The sequence below is a fragment of the Taudactylus pleione genome, unplaced genomic scaffold (genome assembly GCF_031769625.1).
Source record: "Taudactylus pleione unplaced genomic scaffold, aTauple2 ptg000085l, whole genome shotgun sequence".
Classification (NCBI taxonomy): Eukaryota; Metazoa; Chordata; class Amphibia; order Anura; family Myobatrachidae; genus Taudactylus; species Taudactylus pleione.
The window spans coordinates 1,924,192-1,942,016 of NW_028284487.1; the positions used below are offsets into that span (position 1 = coordinate 1,924,192).

The 17,825-nt window shown below is 31.1% G+C and overlaps 12 non-coding genes across 12 annotated transcripts; all 12 read left to right on the forward strand.

Annotated features, from left to right (window-relative positions):
* Positions 1 to 1,203: 1,203 nt before the first annotated feature.
* Positions 1,204 to 1,276, forward strand: TRNAV-UAC (transfer RNA valine (anticodon UAC)). The gene has a single exon. It is a non-coding gene; the product is annotated as a tRNA-Val (tRNA).
* A 1,689-nt stretch (positions 1,277 to 2,965) lies between these two features.
* On the forward strand, positions 2,966 to 3,038 carry TRNAI-UAU (transfer RNA isoleucine (anticodon UAU)). Its single transcript has one exon. It is a non-coding gene; the product is annotated as a tRNA-Ile (tRNA).
* A 1,314-nt stretch (positions 3,039 to 4,352) lies between these two features.
* On the forward strand, positions 4,353 to 4,425 carry TRNAI-UAU (transfer RNA isoleucine (anticodon UAU)). The gene has a single exon. It is a non-coding gene; the product is annotated as a tRNA-Ile (tRNA).
* A 1,314-nt stretch (positions 4,426 to 5,739) lies between these two features.
* TRNAI-UAU (transfer RNA isoleucine (anticodon UAU)) lies at positions 5,740 to 5,812 on the forward strand. The gene has a single exon. It is a non-coding gene; the product is annotated as a tRNA-Ile (tRNA).
* A 1,293-nt stretch (positions 5,813 to 7,105) lies between these two features.
* On the forward strand, positions 7,106 to 7,178 carry TRNAA-UGC (transfer RNA alanine (anticodon UGC)). The gene has a single exon. It is a non-coding gene; the product is annotated as a tRNA-Ala (tRNA).
* Positions 7,179 to 8,471: 1,293 nt separating this feature from the next.
* TRNAV-UAC (transfer RNA valine (anticodon UAC)) lies at positions 8,472 to 8,544 on the forward strand. The gene has a single exon. It is a non-coding gene; the product is annotated as a tRNA-Val (tRNA).
* A 1,689-nt stretch (positions 8,545 to 10,233) lies between these two features.
* TRNAI-UAU (transfer RNA isoleucine (anticodon UAU)) lies at positions 10,234 to 10,306 on the forward strand. Its single transcript has one exon. It is a non-coding gene; the product is annotated as a tRNA-Ile (tRNA).
* A 1,314-nt stretch (positions 10,307 to 11,620) lies between these two features.
* TRNAI-UAU (transfer RNA isoleucine (anticodon UAU)) lies at positions 11,621 to 11,693 on the forward strand. The gene has a single exon. It is a non-coding gene; the product is annotated as a tRNA-Ile (tRNA).
* A 1,293-nt stretch (positions 11,694 to 12,986) lies between these two features.
* On the forward strand, positions 12,987 to 13,059 carry TRNAA-UGC (transfer RNA alanine (anticodon UGC)). Its single transcript has one exon. It is a non-coding gene; the product is annotated as a tRNA-Ala (tRNA).
* A 1,315-nt stretch (positions 13,060 to 14,374) lies between these two features.
* TRNAI-UAU (transfer RNA isoleucine (anticodon UAU)) lies at positions 14,375 to 14,447 on the forward strand. The gene has a single exon. It is a non-coding gene; the product is annotated as a tRNA-Ile (tRNA).
* Positions 14,448 to 15,769: 1,322 nt separating this feature from the next.
* Positions 15,770 to 15,842, forward strand: TRNAV-UAC (transfer RNA valine (anticodon UAC)). Its single transcript has one exon. It is a non-coding gene; the product is annotated as a tRNA-Val (tRNA).
* A 1,689-nt stretch (positions 15,843 to 17,531) lies between these two features.
* On the forward strand, positions 17,532 to 17,604 carry TRNAI-UAU (transfer RNA isoleucine (anticodon UAU)). The gene has a single exon. It is a non-coding gene; the product is annotated as a tRNA-Ile (tRNA).
* Positions 17,605 to 17,825: the final 221 nt, after the last annotated feature.

A 17,825-nucleotide genomic window follows, 5' to 3' on the forward strand; every position in this document is an offset into this window, starting at 1 on the left:
ACAAACTGTTTCTTCACTGCTAATGAGAATACATTTTATCTTAAAAACATTTAGCTTTCAACCATAAAAAACTATCATAATAGAGCAAACAACTGATTAAAGAACTAAAGAAGTTTCAATTTATTTTGTTATTGTATAATAAATTGGTAACAAAGTGATCATGCACATTTGTGATCAAACAAACTTGGCCACCCAACATCCACCCATCTTGGTTTCATAGTGTAAGGGTTATCACATCTGCTTTACTCATGGAAGGTCCTGGGTTCAATCACTAGTGAAACCAGATTTGTCAATACTGAACTTATTCAATCTGGTCCACTTTTAAGAAGCCTTTCCTGCTAATATCCATTGTTAGATGTGTTGTTTGTTCAATTATAAACTCTGTTCTTTCTCTGCTAATGAGAATACATTTTATCCTAAAATCATTTAGCTTTTAACCATAAAAAATATCATAACACAGCAAACAACTGATTAAAGAACTAAAGAAGTTTCAATTTATTTTGTTATTGTAAAAGAGATTGGTAACAAAGTGTCATTTTTTTCTATTTAAAGCTAACATATGAATTGTAGCATCATTTCTAACTACTGTTTTCCAACCATTGAAAAAGATGCCACTCAACCCAGTATCTCCATGTAGCCATTTTTCCCAGTACTTCAATTTTCACCTGACAATGCCAGCAACCATCCAATGCTGCAGAGCGTTGGTGTGATCAAGTTAATACATTAATACATTAGAAGCTGCAATCATATTATGTTGTATTATAACATTCACTCTTAGATCATCTGTTTTCAATGAAAACAGAAATGTCTAATTTTTATCTGCAATTTTAGCAAAAATTATGATAAATTTAACATTTGGAATGGTAGTATTTTTGTTATCCTACAAGTTTTTTTTAAGCAGTATATTTCTACAAAGTCTTACCAAAATATGCAAGCAGCTCTTGATAACAAGGCAAGAAAATGCATAGCAAGACAATCTTGTTAAATCTCATGTCAGTAGAATACAAATGTTCAAGTTGCTAGAAATAATGCATATTTTTTTCAAATATAAATATTATTAGCTTGAAAAACTTTGTAAAATGTTCATTTGAAATAGATATATACAGGTTTATTTGACATTGTGCTCATTACTCTTTACTAAGTTTTAACTAAAATTTTTGATCTTGCAAGTTTGACCAACCATGTGAGGACAGCCTCCATCTTGGTTTCATAGTGCAGTGGTTATCACATCTGCTTTACACGCAGAAGGTCCTGGGTTCAATCCCCAGTGAAATCAAATTTTTTAATAATGACTTATACCAACAGGTATACTTTAAGGAAGGCTTTCCTGCTACTGCCCAATGTGAAATATGTTGTTTGTTCACTTACAAACTGTTTCTTCACTGCTAATGAGAATACATTTTATCTTAATAACATTTTGCTTTCAACCATAAAAAACTATCATAATAGAGCAAACAACTGATTAAAGAACTAAAGAAGTTTAAATTTATTTTGTTATTGTATAATAAATTGGTAACAAAATGATCATGCACATTTGTGATCATACAAACTTGGCCACCCATCATCCACCCATCTTGGTTTCATTGTGTAAGGGTTATCACATTTGCTTTAATCATGGAAGGTCCTGGGTTCAATCCCCAGTGAAACCAGATTTGTCAATACTGAACTTATTCATCTGGTCCACTTTTAAGAAGCCTTTCCTGCTAACATCCAATGTTAGATGTGTTGTTTGTTCAATTATAAACTCTGTTCTTTCTCTGCTAATGAGAATACATTTTATCCTAAAATCATTTAGCTTTTAACCATAAAAAATAACATAATACAGCAAACAACTGATTAAAAGAACTAAAGAAGTTTCAATTTATTTTGTTATTGTATAATAAATTGGTAACAAAGTGATCATGCACATTTCTGGCCATACAAACTTGGCCACCCATGGTCCACTCATCTTGGTTTCATAGTGTAAGGGTTATCACATCTGCTTTACTCATGGAAGGGCCTGGGTTCAATCCCCAGTGAAACCAGATTTGTCAATACTGAACTTATTCAACTGGTCCACTTTTAAGAAGCCTTTCCTGCTAATATCCAATGTTAGATATGTTGTTTGTTCAATTATAAACTCTGTTCTTTCTCTGCTAATGAGAATACATTTTATCCTAAATTCATTTAGCTTTTAACCATAAAAAATATCATAATACAGCAAACATCTGATTCAAGAACTAAAGAAATTTCAATTTATTTTGTTATTGTAAAAGAGATTGGTAACAAAGTGTCTTTTTTTTCTAATTAAAGCTAACATATGAATTGTAGCATCATTTCTAACTACTGTTTTCCCAACCTTTGAAAAAGGTACCACTCAACCCAGTATCTCCATGTAGCCATTTTTCCCAGTACTTCAATTTTTACCTGACAATGCCAGCTACCATCCAATGCTGCAGAGCGTTGGTGTGATCAAGTTAATACATTAGAAGCTGCAATCATGTTAAGTTGTATTATAACATTCACTCTTAGGTCATCTGTTTTCAATGAAAACAGAAATGTCTAATTTTTACCTGCAAGTTTAGCAAAAATGATGATAAATTTAACATTTGGAATGGTAGTATTTTTGTTAATCTACAAGTTTTTTTTAAGCAGTATACTTGAATTATTTCATTAAAAGGCATTTTATTTCTACAAAGTCTTACCAAAATATGCAAGCAGCTCTTGATAACAAGGCAAGAAAATAGATAGCAAGACAATCTTGTTAAATCTCATGTCAGTAGAATACAAATGTTCAAGTTGCTAGAAATAATGCATATTTTTTTCAAATATAAATATTATTAGCTTGAAAAACTTTGTAAAATGTTCATTTGAAATAGATATATACAGGTTTATTTGACATTGTGCTCATTACTCTTTACTAAGTTTTAACTAAAATTTTAGATCTTGCAAGTTTGACCAACCATGTGAGAGCAGCCTCCATCTTGGTTTCATAGTGTAGTGGTTATCACATCAGTTTTATACGCAGACGGTCCTGGGTTCAATCCCCAGTGAAATCATATATATTAATATTGACCTATACCAACAGGTATACTTTAAGGAAGGCTTTCCTGCTACTGCCCAATGTGAAATATGTTGTTTGTTCACTTACAAACTGTTTCTTCACTGCTAATGAGAATACATTTTATCTTAAAAACATTTAGCTTTCAACCATAAAAAACTATCATAATAGAGCAAACAACTGATTAAAGAACTAAAGAAGTTTCAATTTATTTTGTTATTGTATAATAAATTGGTAACAAAGTGATCATGCACATTTGTGATCATACAAACTTGGCCACCCAACATCCACCCATCTTGGTTTCATAGTGTAAGGGTTATCACATCTGCTTTACTCATGGAAGGTCCTGAGTTCAATCACTAGTGAAACCAGATTTGTCAATACTGAACTTATTCAATCTGGTCCACTTTTAAGAAGCTTTTCCTGCTAATATCCATTGTTAGATGTGTTGTTTGTTCAATTATAAACTCTGTTCTTTCTCTGCTAATGAGAATACATTTTATCCTAAAATCATTTAGCTTTTAACCATAAAAACTATCATAATACAGCAAACAACTGATTAAAGAACTAAAGAAGTTTCAATTTATTTTGTTATTGTAAAAGAGATTGGTAACAAAGTGTCGTTTTTTTCTATTTAAAGCTAACATATGAATTGTAGCATCATTTCTAACTACTGTTTTCCAACCATTGAAAAAGATGCCACTCAACCCAGTATCTCCATGTAGCCATTTTTCCCAGTACTTCAATTTTCACCTGACAATGCCATTAACCATCCAATGCTGCAGAGGGTTGGTGTGATCAAGTTAATACATTAGAAGCTGCAATCATGTTATGTTGTATTATAACATTCACTCTTAGGTCATCTGTTTTCAATGAAAACAGAAATGTCTAATTTTTATCTGCAAGTTTAGCAAAAATGATGATAAATTTAACATTTGGAATGGTAGTATTTTTGTTAATCTACAAGTTTTTTTTAAGCAGTATACTTGAATTATTTCATTAAAAAGCATTTTATTTCTACAAAGTCTTACCAAAATATGCAAGCAGCTCTTGATAACAAGGCAAGAAAATAGATAGCAAGACAATCTTGTTAAATCTCATGTCAGTAGAATACAAATGTTCAAGTTGCTAGAAATAATGCATATTTTTTTCAAATATAAATATTATTAGCTTGAAAAACTTTGTAAAATGTTCATTTGAAATAGATATATACAGGTTTATTTGACATTGTGCTCATTACTCTTTACTAAGTTTTAACTAAAATTTTAGATCTTGCAAGTTTGACCAACCATGTGAGAGCAGCCTCCATCTTGGTTTCATAGTGTAGTGGTTATCACATCAGTTTTATACGCAGACGGTCCTGGGTTCAATCCCCAGTGAAATCATATATATTAATATTGACCTATACCAACAGGTATACTTTAAGGAAGGCTTTCCTGCTACTGCCCAATGTGAAATATGTTGTTTGTTCACTTACAAACTGTTTCTTCACTGCTAATGAGAATACATTTTATCTTAAAAACATTTAGCTTTCAACCATAAAAAACTATCATAATAGAGCAAACAACTGATTAAAGAACTAAAGAAGTTTCAATTTATTTTGTTATTGTATAATAAATTGGTAACAAAGTGATCATGCACATTTGTGATCATACAAACTTGGCCACCCAACATCCACCCATCTTGGTTTCATAGTGTAAGGGTTATCACATCTGCTTTACTCATGGAAGGTCCTGAGTTCAATCACTAGTGAAACCAGATTTGTCAATACTGAACTTATTCAATCTGGTCCACTTTTAAGAAGCTTTTCCTGCTAATATCCATTGTTAGATGTGTTGTTTGTTCAATTATAAACTCTGTTCTTTCTCTGCTAATGAGAATACATTTTATCCTAAAATCATTTAGCTTTTAACCATAAAAACTATCATAATACAGCAAACAACTGATTAAAGAACTAAAGAAGTTTCAATTTATTTTGTTATTGTAAAAGAGATTGGTAACAAAGTGTCGTTTTTTTCTATTTAAAGCTAACATATGAATTGTAGCATCATTTCTAACTACTGTTTTCCAACCATTGAAAAAGATGCCACTCAACCCAGTATCTCCATGTAGCCATTTTTCCCAGTACTTCAATTTTCACCTGACAATGCCATTAACCATCCAATGCTGCAGAGGGTTGGTGTGATCAAGTTAATACATTAGAAGCTGCAATCATGTTATGTTGTATTATAACATTCACTCTTAGGTCATCTGTTTTCAATGAAAACAGAAATGTCTAATTTTTATCTGCAAGTTTAGCAAAAATGATGATAAATTTAACATTTGGAATGGTAGTATTTTTGTTAATCTACAAGTTTTTTTTAAGCAGTATACTTGAATTATTTCATTAAAAAGCATTTTATTTCTACAAAGTCTTACCAAAATATGCAAGCAGCTCTTGATAACAAGGCAAGAAAATAGATAGCAAGACAATCTTGTTAAATCTCATGTCAGTAGAATACAAATGTTCAAGTTGCTAGAAATAATGCATATTTTTTTCAAATATAAATATTATTAGCTTGAAAAACTTTGTAAAATGTTCATTTGAAATAGATATATACAGGTTTATTTGACATTGTGCTCATTACTCTTTACTAAGTTTTAACTAAAATTTTTGATCTTGCAAGTTTGACCAACCATGTGAGAACATCCTTCATCTTGGTTTCATAGTGTAGTGGTTATCACATCAGTTTTATACGCAGAAGGTCCTGGGTTCAATCCCCAGTGAAATCATATTTATTAATAATGACCTACACCAACAGGTATACTTTAAGGAAGGCTTTCCTGCTACTGCCCAATGTGACATATGTTGTTTGTTCACTTACAAACTGTTTCTTCACTGCTAATGAGAATACATTTTATCTTAAAAACATTTAGCTTTCAACCATAAAAAACTATCATAATAGAGCAAACAACTGATTAAAGAACTAAAGAAGTTTCAATTTATTTTGTTATTGTATAATAAATTGGTAACAAAGTGATCATGCACATTTGTGATCAAACAAACTTGGCCACCCAACATCCACCCATCTTGGTTTCATAGTGTAAGGGTTATCACATCTGCTTTACTCATGGAAGGTCCTGGGTTCAATCACTAGTGAAACCAGATTTGTCAATACTGAACTTATTCAATCTGGTCCACTTTTAAGAAGCCTTTCCTGCTAATATCCATTGTTAGATGTGTTGTTTGTTCAATTATAAACTCTGTTCTTTCTCTGCTAATGAGAATACATTTTATCCTAAAATCATTTAGCTTTTAACCATAAAAAATATCATAATACAGCAAACAACTGATTAAAGAACTAAAGAAGTTTCAATTTATTTTGTTATTGTAAAAGAGATTGGTAACAAAGTGTCATTTTTTTCTATTTAAAGCTAACATATGAATTGTAGCATCATTTCTAACTACTGTTTTCCAACCATTGAAAAAGATGCCACTCAACCCAGTATCTCCATGTAGCCATTTTTCCCAGTACTTCAATTTTCACCTGACAATGCCAGCAACCATCCAATGCTGCAGAGCGTTGGTGTGATCAAGTTAATACATTAATACATTAGAAGCTGCAATCATATTATGTTGTATTATAACATTCACTCTTAGATCATCTGTTTTCAATGAAAACAGAAATGTCTAATTTTTATCTGCAATTTTAGCAAAAATGATGATAAATTTAACATTTGGAATGGTAGTATTTTTGTTATACTACAAGTTTTTTTTAAGCAGTATATTTCTACAAAGTCTTACCAAAATATGCAAGCAGCTCTTGATAACAAGGCAAGAAAATACATAGCAAGACAATCTTGTTAAATCTCATGTCAGTAGAATACAAATGTTCAAGTTGCTAGAAATAATGCATATTTTTTTCAAATATAAATATTATTAGCTTGAAAAACTTTGTAAAATGTTCATTTGAAATAGATATATACAGGTTTATTTGACATTGTGCTCATTACTCTTTACTAAGTTTTAACTAAAATTTTTGATCTTGCAAGTTTGACCAACCATGTGAGAACAGCCTCCATCTTGGTTTCATAGTGTAGTGGTTATCACATCTGCTTTGCACGCAGAAGGTCCTGGGTTTAATCCCCAGTGAAATCATATTTATTAATAATGACCTATACCAACAGGTATACTTTAAGGAAGGCTTTCCTGCTACTGCCCAATGTGAAATATGTTGTTTGTTCACTTACAAACTGTTTCTTCACTGCTAATGAGAATACATTTTATCTTAAAAACTTTTAGCTTTCAACCATAAAAAACTATCATAATAGAGCAAACAACTGATTAAAAGAACTAAAGAAGTTTCAATTTATTTTGTTATTGTATAATAAATTGGTAACAAAGTGATCATGCACATTTCTGGCCATACAAACTTGGCCACCCATGGTCCACTCATCTTGGTTTCATAGTGTAAGGGTTATCACATCTGCTTTACTCATGGAAGGGCCTGGGTTCAATCCCCAGTGAAACCAGATTTGTCAATACTGAACTTGTTCAACTGGTCCACTTTTAAGAAGCCTTTCCTGCTAACATCCAATGTTAGATATGTTGTTTGTTCAATTATAAACTCTGTTCTTTCTCTGCTAATGAGAATACATTTTATCCTAAAATCATTTAGCTTTTAACCATAAAAAATATCATAATACAGCAAACAACTGATTAAAGAACTAAAGAAGTTTCAATTTATTTTGTTATTGTAAAAGAGATTGGTAACAAAGTGTCATTTTTTTCTATTTAAAGCTAACATATGAATTGTAGCATCATTTCTAACTACTGTTTTCCAACCATTGAAAAAGATGCCACTCAACCCAGTATCTCCATGTAGCCATTTTTCCCAGTACTTCAATTTTCACCTGACAATGCCAGCAACCATCCAATGCTGCAGAGCGTTGGTGTGATCAAGTTAATACATTAATACATTAGAAGCTGCAATCATATTATGTTGTATTATAACATTCACTCTTAGATCATCTGTTTTCAATGAAAACAGAAATGTCTAATTTTTATCTGCAATTTTAGCAAAAATTATGATAAATTTAACATTTGGAATGGTAGTATTTTTGTTATCCTACAAGTTTTTTTTAAGCAGTATATTTCTACAAAGTCTTACCAAAATATGCAAGCAGCTCTTGATAACAAGGCAAGAAAATGCATAGCAAGACAATCTTGTTAAATCTCATGTCAGTAGAATACAAATGTTCAAGTTGCTAGAAATAATGCATATTTTTTTCAAATATAAATATTATTAGCTTGAAAAACTTTGTAAAATGTTCATTTGAAATAGATATATACAGGTTTATTTGACATTGTGCTCATTACTCTTTACTAAGTTTTAACTAAAATTTTTGATCTTGCAAGTTTGACCAACCATGTGAGGACAGCCTCCATCTTGGTTTCATAGTGCAGTGGTTATCACATCTGCTTTACACGCAGAAGGTCCTGGGTTCAATCCCCAGTGAAATCAAATTTTTTAATAATGACTTATACCAACAGGTATACTTTAAGGAAGGCTTTCCTGCTACTGCCCAATGTGAAATATGTTGTTTGTTCACTTACAAACTGTTTCTTCACTGCTAATGAGAATACATTTTATCTTAATAACATTTTGCTTTCAACCATAAAAAACTATCATAATAGAGCAAACAACTGATTAAAGAACTAAAGAAGTTTAAATTTATTTTGTTATTGTATAATAAATTGGTAACAAAATGATCATGCACATTTGTGATCATACAAACTTGGCCACCCATCATCCACCCATCTTGGTTTCATTGTGTAAGGGTTATCACATTTGCTTTAATCATGGAAGGTCCTGGGTTCAATCCCCAGTGAAACCAGATTTGTCAATACTGAACTTATTCATCTGGTCCACTTTTAAGAAGCCTTTCCTGCTAACATCCAATGTTAGATGTGTTGTTTGTTCAATTATAAACTCTGTTCTTTCTCTGCTAATGAGAATACATTTTATCCTAAAATCATTTAGCTTTTAACCATAAAAAATAACATAATACAGCAAACAACTGATTAAAAGAACTAAAGAAGTTTCAATTTATTTTGTTATTGTATAATAAATTGGTAACAAAGTGATCATGCACATTTCTGGCCATACAAACTTGGCCACCCATGGTCCGCTCATCTTGGTTTCATAGTGTAAGGGTTATCACATCTGCTTTACTCATGGAAGGGCCTGGGTTCAATCCCCAGTGAAACCAGATTTGTCAATACTGAACTTATTCAACTGGTCCACTTTTAAGAAGCCTTTCCTGCTAATATCCAATGTTAGATATGTTGTTTGTTCAATTATAAACTCTGTTCTTTCTCTGCTAATGAGAATACATTTTATCCTAAATTCATTTAGCTTTTAACCATAAAAAATATCATAATACAGCAAACATCTGATTCAAGAACTAAAGAAATTTCAATTTATTTTGTTATTGTAAAAGAGATTGGTAACAAAGTGTCTTTTTTTTCTAATTAAAGCTAACATATGAATTGTAGCATCATTTCTAACTACTGTTTTCCCAACCTTTGAAAAAGGTACCACTCAACCCAGTATCTCCATGTAGCCATTTTTCCCAGTACTTCAATTTTTACCTGACAATGCCAGCTACCATCCAATGCTGCAGAGCGTTGGTGTGATCAAGTTAATACATTAGAAGCTGCAATCATGTTAAGTTGTATTATAACATTCACTCTTAGGTCATCTGTTTTCAATGAAAACAGAAATGTCTAATTTTTACCTGCAAGTTTAGCAAAAATGATGATAAATTTAACATTTGGAATGGTAGTATTTTTGTTAATCTACAAGTTTTTTTTAAGCAGTATACTTGAATTATTTCATTAAAAGGCATTTTATTTCTACAAAGTCTTACCAAAATATGCAAGCAGCTCTTGATAACAAGGCAAGAAAATAGATAGCAAGACAATCTTGTTAAATCTCATGTCAGTAGAATACAAATGTTCAAGTTGCTAGAAATAATGCATATTTTTTTCAAATATAAATATTATTAGCTTGAAAAACTTTGTAAAATGTTCATTTGAAATAGATATATACAGGTTTATTTGACATTGTGCTCATTACTCTTTACTAAGTTTTAACTAAAATTTTAGATCTTGCAAGTTTGACCAACCATGTGAGAGCAGCCTCCATCTTGGTTTCATAGTGTAGTGGTTATCACATCAGTTTTATACGCAGACGGTCCTGGGTTCAATCCCCAGTGAAATCATATATATTAATATTGACCTATACCAACAGGTATACTTTAAGGAAGGCTTTCCTGCTACTGCCCAATGTGAAATATGTTGTTTGTTCACTTACAAACTGTTTCTTCACTGCTAATGAGAATACATTTTATCTTAAAAACATTTAGCTTTCAACCATAAAAAACTATCATAATAGAGCAAACAACTGATTAAAGAACTAAAGAAGTTTCAATTTATTTTGTTATTGTATAATAAATTGGTAACAAAGTGATCATGCACATTTGTGATCATACAAACTTGGCCACCCAACATCCACCCATCTTGGTTTCATAGTGTAAGGGTTATCACATCTGCTTTACTCATGGAAGGTCCTGAGTTCAATCACTAGTGAAACCAGATTTGTCAATACTGAACTTATTCAATCTGGTCCACTTTTAAGAAGCTTTTCCTGCTAATATCCATTGTTAGATGTGTTGTTTGTTCAATTATAAACTCTGTTCTTTCTCTGCTAATGAGAATACATTTTATCCTAAAATCATTTAGCTTTTAACCATAAAAACTATCATAATACAGCAAACAACTGATTAAAGAACTAAAGAAGTTTCAATTTATTTTGTTATTGTAAAAGAGATTGGTAACAAAGTGTCGTTTTTTTCTATTTAAAGCTAACATATGAATTGTAGCATCATTTCTAACTACTGTTTTCCAACCATTGAAAAAGATGCCACTCAACCCAGTATCTCCATGTAGCCATTTTTCCCAGTACTTCAATTTTCACCTGACAATGCCATTAACCATCCAATGCTGCAGAGGGTTGGTGTGATCAAGTTAATACATTAGAAGCTGCAATCATGTTATGTTGTATTATAACATTCACTCTTAGGTCATCTGTTTTCAATGAAAACAGAAATGTCTAATTTTTATCTGCAAGTTTAGCAAAAATGATGATAAATTTAACATTTGGAATGGTAGTATTTTTGTTAATCTACAAGTTTTTTTTAAGCAGTATACTTGAATTATTTCATTAAAAAGCATTTTATTTCTACAAAGTCTTACCAAAATATGCAAGCAGCTCTTGATAACAAGGCAAGAAAATAGATAGCAAGACAATCTTGTTAAATCTCATGTCAGTAGAATACAAATGTTCAAGTTGCTAGAAATAATGCATATTTTTTTCAAATATAAATATTATTAGCTTGAAAAACTTTGTAAAATGTTCATTTGAAATAGATATATACAGGTTTATTTGACATTGTGCTCATTACTCTTTACTAAGTTTTAACTAAAATTTTTGATCTTGCAAGTTTGACCAACCATGTGAGAACATCCTTCATCTTGGTTTCATAGTGTAGTGGTTATCACATCAGTTTTATACGCAGAAGGTCCTGGGTTCAATCCCCAGTGAAATCATATTTATTAATAATGACCTACACCAACAGGTATACTTTAAGGAAGGCTTTCCTGCTACTGCCCAATGTGAAATATGTTGTTTGTTCACTTACAAACTGTTTCTTCACTGCTAATGAGAATACATTTTATCTTAAAAACATTTAGCTTTCAACCATAAAAAACTATCATAATAGAGCAAACAACTGATTAAAGAACTAAAGAAGTTTCAATTTATTTTGTTATTGTATAATAAATTGGTAACAAAGTGATCATGCACATTTGTGATCAAACAAACTTGGCCACCCAACATCCACCCATCTTGGTTTCATAGTGTAAGGGTTATCACATCTGCTTTACTCATGGAAGGTCCTGGGTTCAATCACTAGTGAAACCAGATTTGTCAATACTGAACTTATTCAATCTGGTCCACTTTTAAGAAGCCTTTCCTGCTAATATCCATTGTTAGATGTGTTGTTTGTTCAATTATAAACTCTGTTCTTTCTCTGCTAATGAGAATACATTTTATCATAAAATCATTTAGCTTTTAACCATAAAAAATATCATAATACAGCAAACAAATGATTAAAGAACTAAAGAAGTTTCAATTTATTTTGTTATTGTAAAAGAGATTGGTAACAAAGTGTCATTTTTTTCTATTTAAAGCTAACATATGAATTGTAGCATCATTTCTAACTACTGTTTTCCAACCATTGAAAAAGATGCCACTCAACCCAGTATCTCCATGTAGCCATTTTTCCCAGTACTTCAATTTTCACCTGACAATGCCAGCAACCATCCAATGCTGCAGAGCGTTGGTGTGATCAAGTTAATACATTAATACATTAGAAGCTGCAATCATATTATGTTGTATTATAACATTCACTCTTAGATCATCTGTTTTCAATGAAAACAGAAATGTCTAATTTTTATCTGCAATTTTAGCAAAAATGATGATAAATTTAACATTTGGAATGGTAGTATTTTTGTTATACTACAGGTTTTTTTTAAGCAGTATATTTCTACAAAGTCTTACCAAAATATGCAAGCAGCTCTTGATAACAAGGCAAGAAAATACATAGCAAGACAATCTTGTTAAATCTCATGTCAGTAGAATACAAATGTTCAAGTTGCTAGAAATAATGCATATTTTTTTCAAATATAAATATTATTAGCTTGAAAAACTTTGTAAAATGTTCATTTGAAATAGATATATACAGTTTTATTTGACATTGTGCTCATTACTCTTTACTAAGTTTTAACTAAAATTTTTGATCTTGCAAGTTTGACCAACCATGTGAGAACAGCCTCCATCTTGGTTTCATAGTGTAGTGGTTATCACATCTGCTTTGCACGCAGAAGGTCCTGGGTTTAATCCCCAGTGAAATCATATTTATTAATAATGACCTATACCAACAGGTATACTTTAAGGAAGGCTTTCCTGCTACTGCCCAATGTGAAATATGTTGTTTGTTCACTTACAAACTGTTTCTTCACTGCTAATGAGAATACATTTTATCTTAAAAACTTTTAGCTTTCAACCATAAAAAACTATCATAATAGAGCAAACAACTGATTAAAAGAACTAAAGAAGTTTCAATTTATTTTGTTATTGTATAATAAATTGGTAACAAAGTGATCATGCACATTTCTGGCCATACAAACTTGGCCACCCATGGTCCACTCATCTTGGTTTCATAGTGTAAGGGTTATCACATCTGCTTTACTCATGGAAGGGCCTGGGTTCAATCCCCAGTGAAACCAGATTTGTCAATACTGAACTTGTTCAACTGGTCCACTTTTAAGAAGCCTTTCCTGCTAATATCCAATGTTAGATATGTTGTTTGTTCAATTATAAACTCTGTTCTTTCTCTGCTAATGAGAATACATTTTATCCTAAATTCATTTAGCTTTTAACCATAAAAAATATCATAATACAGCAAACAACTGATTCAAGAACTAAAGAAATTTCAATTTATTTTGTTATTGTAAAAGAGATTGGTAACAAAGTGTCGTTTTTTTCTAATTAAAGCTAACATATGAATTGTAGCATCATTTCTAACTACTGTTTTCCCAACCTTTGAAAAAGGTACCACTCAACCCAGTATCTCCATGTAGCCATTTTTCCCAGTACTTCAATTTTTACCTGACAATGCCAGCAACCATCCAATGCTGCAGAGCGTTGGTGTGATCAAGTTAATACATTAGAAGCTGCAATCATGTTAAGTTGTATTATAACATTCACTCTTAGGTCATCTGTTTTCAATGAAAACAGAAATGTCTAATTTTTACCTGCAAGTTTAGCAAAAATGATGATAAATTTAACATTTGGAATGGTAGTATTTTTGTTAATCTACAAGTTTTTTTTAAGCAGTATACTTGAATTATTTCATTAAAAGGCATTTTATTTCTACAAAGTCTTACCAAAATATGCAAGCAGCTCTTGATAACAAGGCAAGAAAATAGATAGCAAGACAATCTTGTTAAATCTCATGTCAGTAGAATACAAATGTTCAAGTTGCTAGAAATAATGCATATTTTTTTCAAATATAAATATTATTAGCTTGAAAAACTTTGTAAAATGTTCATTTGAAATAGATATATACAGGTTTATTTGACATTGTGCTCATTACTCTTTACTAAGTTTTAACTAAAATTTTTGATCTTGCAAGTTTGACCAACCATGTGAGAACAGCCTCCATCTTGGTTTCATAGTGTAGTGGTTATCACATCAGTTTTATACGCAGAAGGTCCTGGGTTCAATCCCCAGTGAAATCATATTTATTAATATTGACTTATACCAACAGGTATACTTTAAGGAAGGCTTTCCTGCTACTGCCCAATGTGAAATATGTTGTTTGTTCACTTACAAACTGTTTCTTCACTGCTAATGAGAATACATTTTATCTTAAAAACATTTAGCTTTCAACCATAAAAAACTATCATAATAGAGCAAACAACTGATTAAAGAACTAAAGAAGTTTCAATTTATTTTGTTATTGTATAATAAATTGGTAACAAAGTGATCATGCACATTTGTGATCATACAAACTTGGCCACCCAACATCCACCCATCTTGGTTTCATAGTGTAAGGGTTATCACATCTGCTTTACTCATGGAAGGTCCTGGGTTCAATCACTAGTGAAACCAGATTTGTCAATACTGAACTTATTCAATCTGGTCCACTTTTAAGAAGCCTTTCCTGCTAATATCCATTGTTAGATGTGTTGTTTGTTCAATTATAAACTCTGTTCTTTCTCTGCTAATGAGAATACATTTTATCCTAAAATCATTTAGATTTTAACCATAAAAACTATCATAATACAGCAAACAACTGATTAAAGAACTAAAGAAGTTTCAATTTATTTTGTTATTGTAAAAGAGATTGGTAACAAAGTGTCGTTTTTTTCTATTTAAAGCTAACATATGAATTGTAGCATCATTTCTAACTACTGTTTTCCAACCATTGAAAAAGATGCCACTCAACCCAGTATCTCCATGTAGCCATTTTTCCCAGTACTTCAATTTTCACCTGACAATGCCATTAACCATCCAATGCTGCAGAGAGTTGGTGTGATCAAGTTAATACATTAATACATTAGAAGCTGCAATCATATTATGTTGTATTATAACATTCACTCTTAGATCATCTGTTTTCAATGAAAACAGAAATGTCTAATTTTTATCTGCAATTTTAGCAAAAATGATGATAAATTTAACATTTGGAATGGTAGTATTTTTGTTATCCTACAAGTTTTTTTTAAGCAGTATACTTGAATTATGTCATTAAAAGGCATTTTATTTCTACAAAGTCTTACCAAAATATGCAAGCAGCTCTTGATAACAAGGCAAGAAAATGCATAGCAAGACAATCTTGTTAAATCTCATGTCAGTAGAATACAAATGTTCAAGTTGCTAGAAATAATGCATATTTTTTTCAAATATAAATATTATTAGCTTGAAAAACTTTGTAAAATGTTCATTTGAAATAGATATATACAGGTTTATTTGACATTGTGCTCATTACTCTTTACTAAGTTTTAACTAAAATTTTTGATCTTGCAAGTTTGACCAACCATGTGAGGACAGCCTCCATCTTGGTTTCATAGTGCAGTGGTTATCACATCTGCTTTACACGCAGAAGGTCCTGGGTTCAATACCCAGTGAAATCAAATTTTTTAATAATGACTTATACCAACAGGTATACTTTAAGGAAGGCTTTCCTGCTACTGCCCAATGTGAAATATGTTGTTTGTTCACTTACAAACTGTTTCTTCACTGCTAATGAGAATACATTTTATCTTAATAACATTTTGCTTTCAACCATAAAAAACTATCATAATAGAGCAAACAACTGATTAAAGAACTAAAGAAGTTTAAATTTATTTTGTTATTGTATAATAAATTGGTAACAAAATGATCATGCACATTTGTGATCATACAAACTTGGCCACCCATCATCCACCCATCTTGGTTTCATTGTGTAAGGGTTATCACATTTGCTTTAATCATGGAAGGTCCTGGGTTCAATCCCCAGTGAAACCAGATTTGTCAATACTGAACTTATTCATCTGGTCCACTTTTAAGAAGCCTTTCCTGCTAACATCCAATGTTAGATGTGTTGTTTGTTCAATTATAAACTCTGTTCTTTCTCTGCTAATGAGAATACATTTTATCCTAAAATCATTTAGCTTTTAACCATAAAAAATAACATAATACAGCAAACAACTGATTAAAAGAACTAAAGAAGTTTCAATTTATTTTGTTATTGTATAATAAATTGGTAACAAAGTGATCATGCACATTTCTGGCCATACAAACTTGGCCACCCATGGTCCACTCATCTTGGTTTCATAGTGTAAGGGTTATCACATCTGCTTTACTCATGGAAGGGCCTGGGTTCAATCCCCAGTGAAACCAGATTTGTCAATACTGAACTTATTCAACTGGTCCACTTTTAAGAAGCCTTTCCTGCTAATATCCAATGTTAGATATGTTGTTTGTTCAATTATAAACTCTGTTCTTTCTCTGCTAATGAGAATACATTTTATCCTAAATTCATTTAGCTTTTAACCATAAAAAATATCATAATACAGCAAACATCTGATTCAAGAACTAAAGAAATTTCAATTTATTTTGTTATTGTAAAAGAGATTGGTAACAAAGTGTCTTTTTTTTCTAATTAAAGCTAACATATGAATTGTAGCATCATTTCTAACTACTGTTTTCCCAACCTTTGAAAAAGGTACCACTCAACCCAGTATCTCCATGTAGCCATTTTTCCCAGTACTTCAATTTTCACCTGACAATGCCAGCTACCATCCAATGCTGCAGAGCGTTGGTGTGATCAAGTTAATACATTAGAAGCTGCAATCATGTTAAGTTGTATTATAACATTCACTCTTAGGTCATCTGTTTTCAATGAAAACAGAAATGTCTAATTTTTACCTGCAAGTTTAGCAAAAATGATGATAAATTTAACATTTGGAATGGTAGTATTTTTGTTAATCTACAAGTTTTTTTTAAGCAGTATACTTGAATTATTTCATTAAAAGGCATTTTATTTCTACAAAGTCTTACCAAAATATGCAAGCAGCTCTTGATAACAAGGCAAGAAAATAGATAGCAAGACAATCTTGTTAAATCTCATGTCAGTAGAATACAAATGTTCAAGTTGCTAGAAATAATGCATATTTTTTTCAAATATAAATATTATTAGCTTGAAAAACTTTGTAAAATGTTCATTTGAAATAGATATATACAGGTTTATTTGACATTGTGCTCATTACTCTTTACTAAGTTTTAACTAAAATTTTAGATCTTGCAAGTTTGACCAACCATGTGAGAACAGCCTCCATCTTGGTTTCATAGTGTAGTGGTTATCACATCAGTTTTATACGCAGAAGGTCCTGGGTTCAATCCCCAGTGAAATCATATATATTAATATTGACCTATACCAACAGGTATACTTTAAGGAAGGCTTTCCTGCTACTGCCCAATGTGAAATATGTTGTTTGTTCACTTACAAACTGTTTCTTCACTGCTAATGAGAATACATTTTATCTTAAAAACATTTAGCTTTCAACCATAAAAAACTATCATAATAGAGCAAACAACTGATTAAAGAACTAAAGAAGTTTCAATTTATTTTGTTA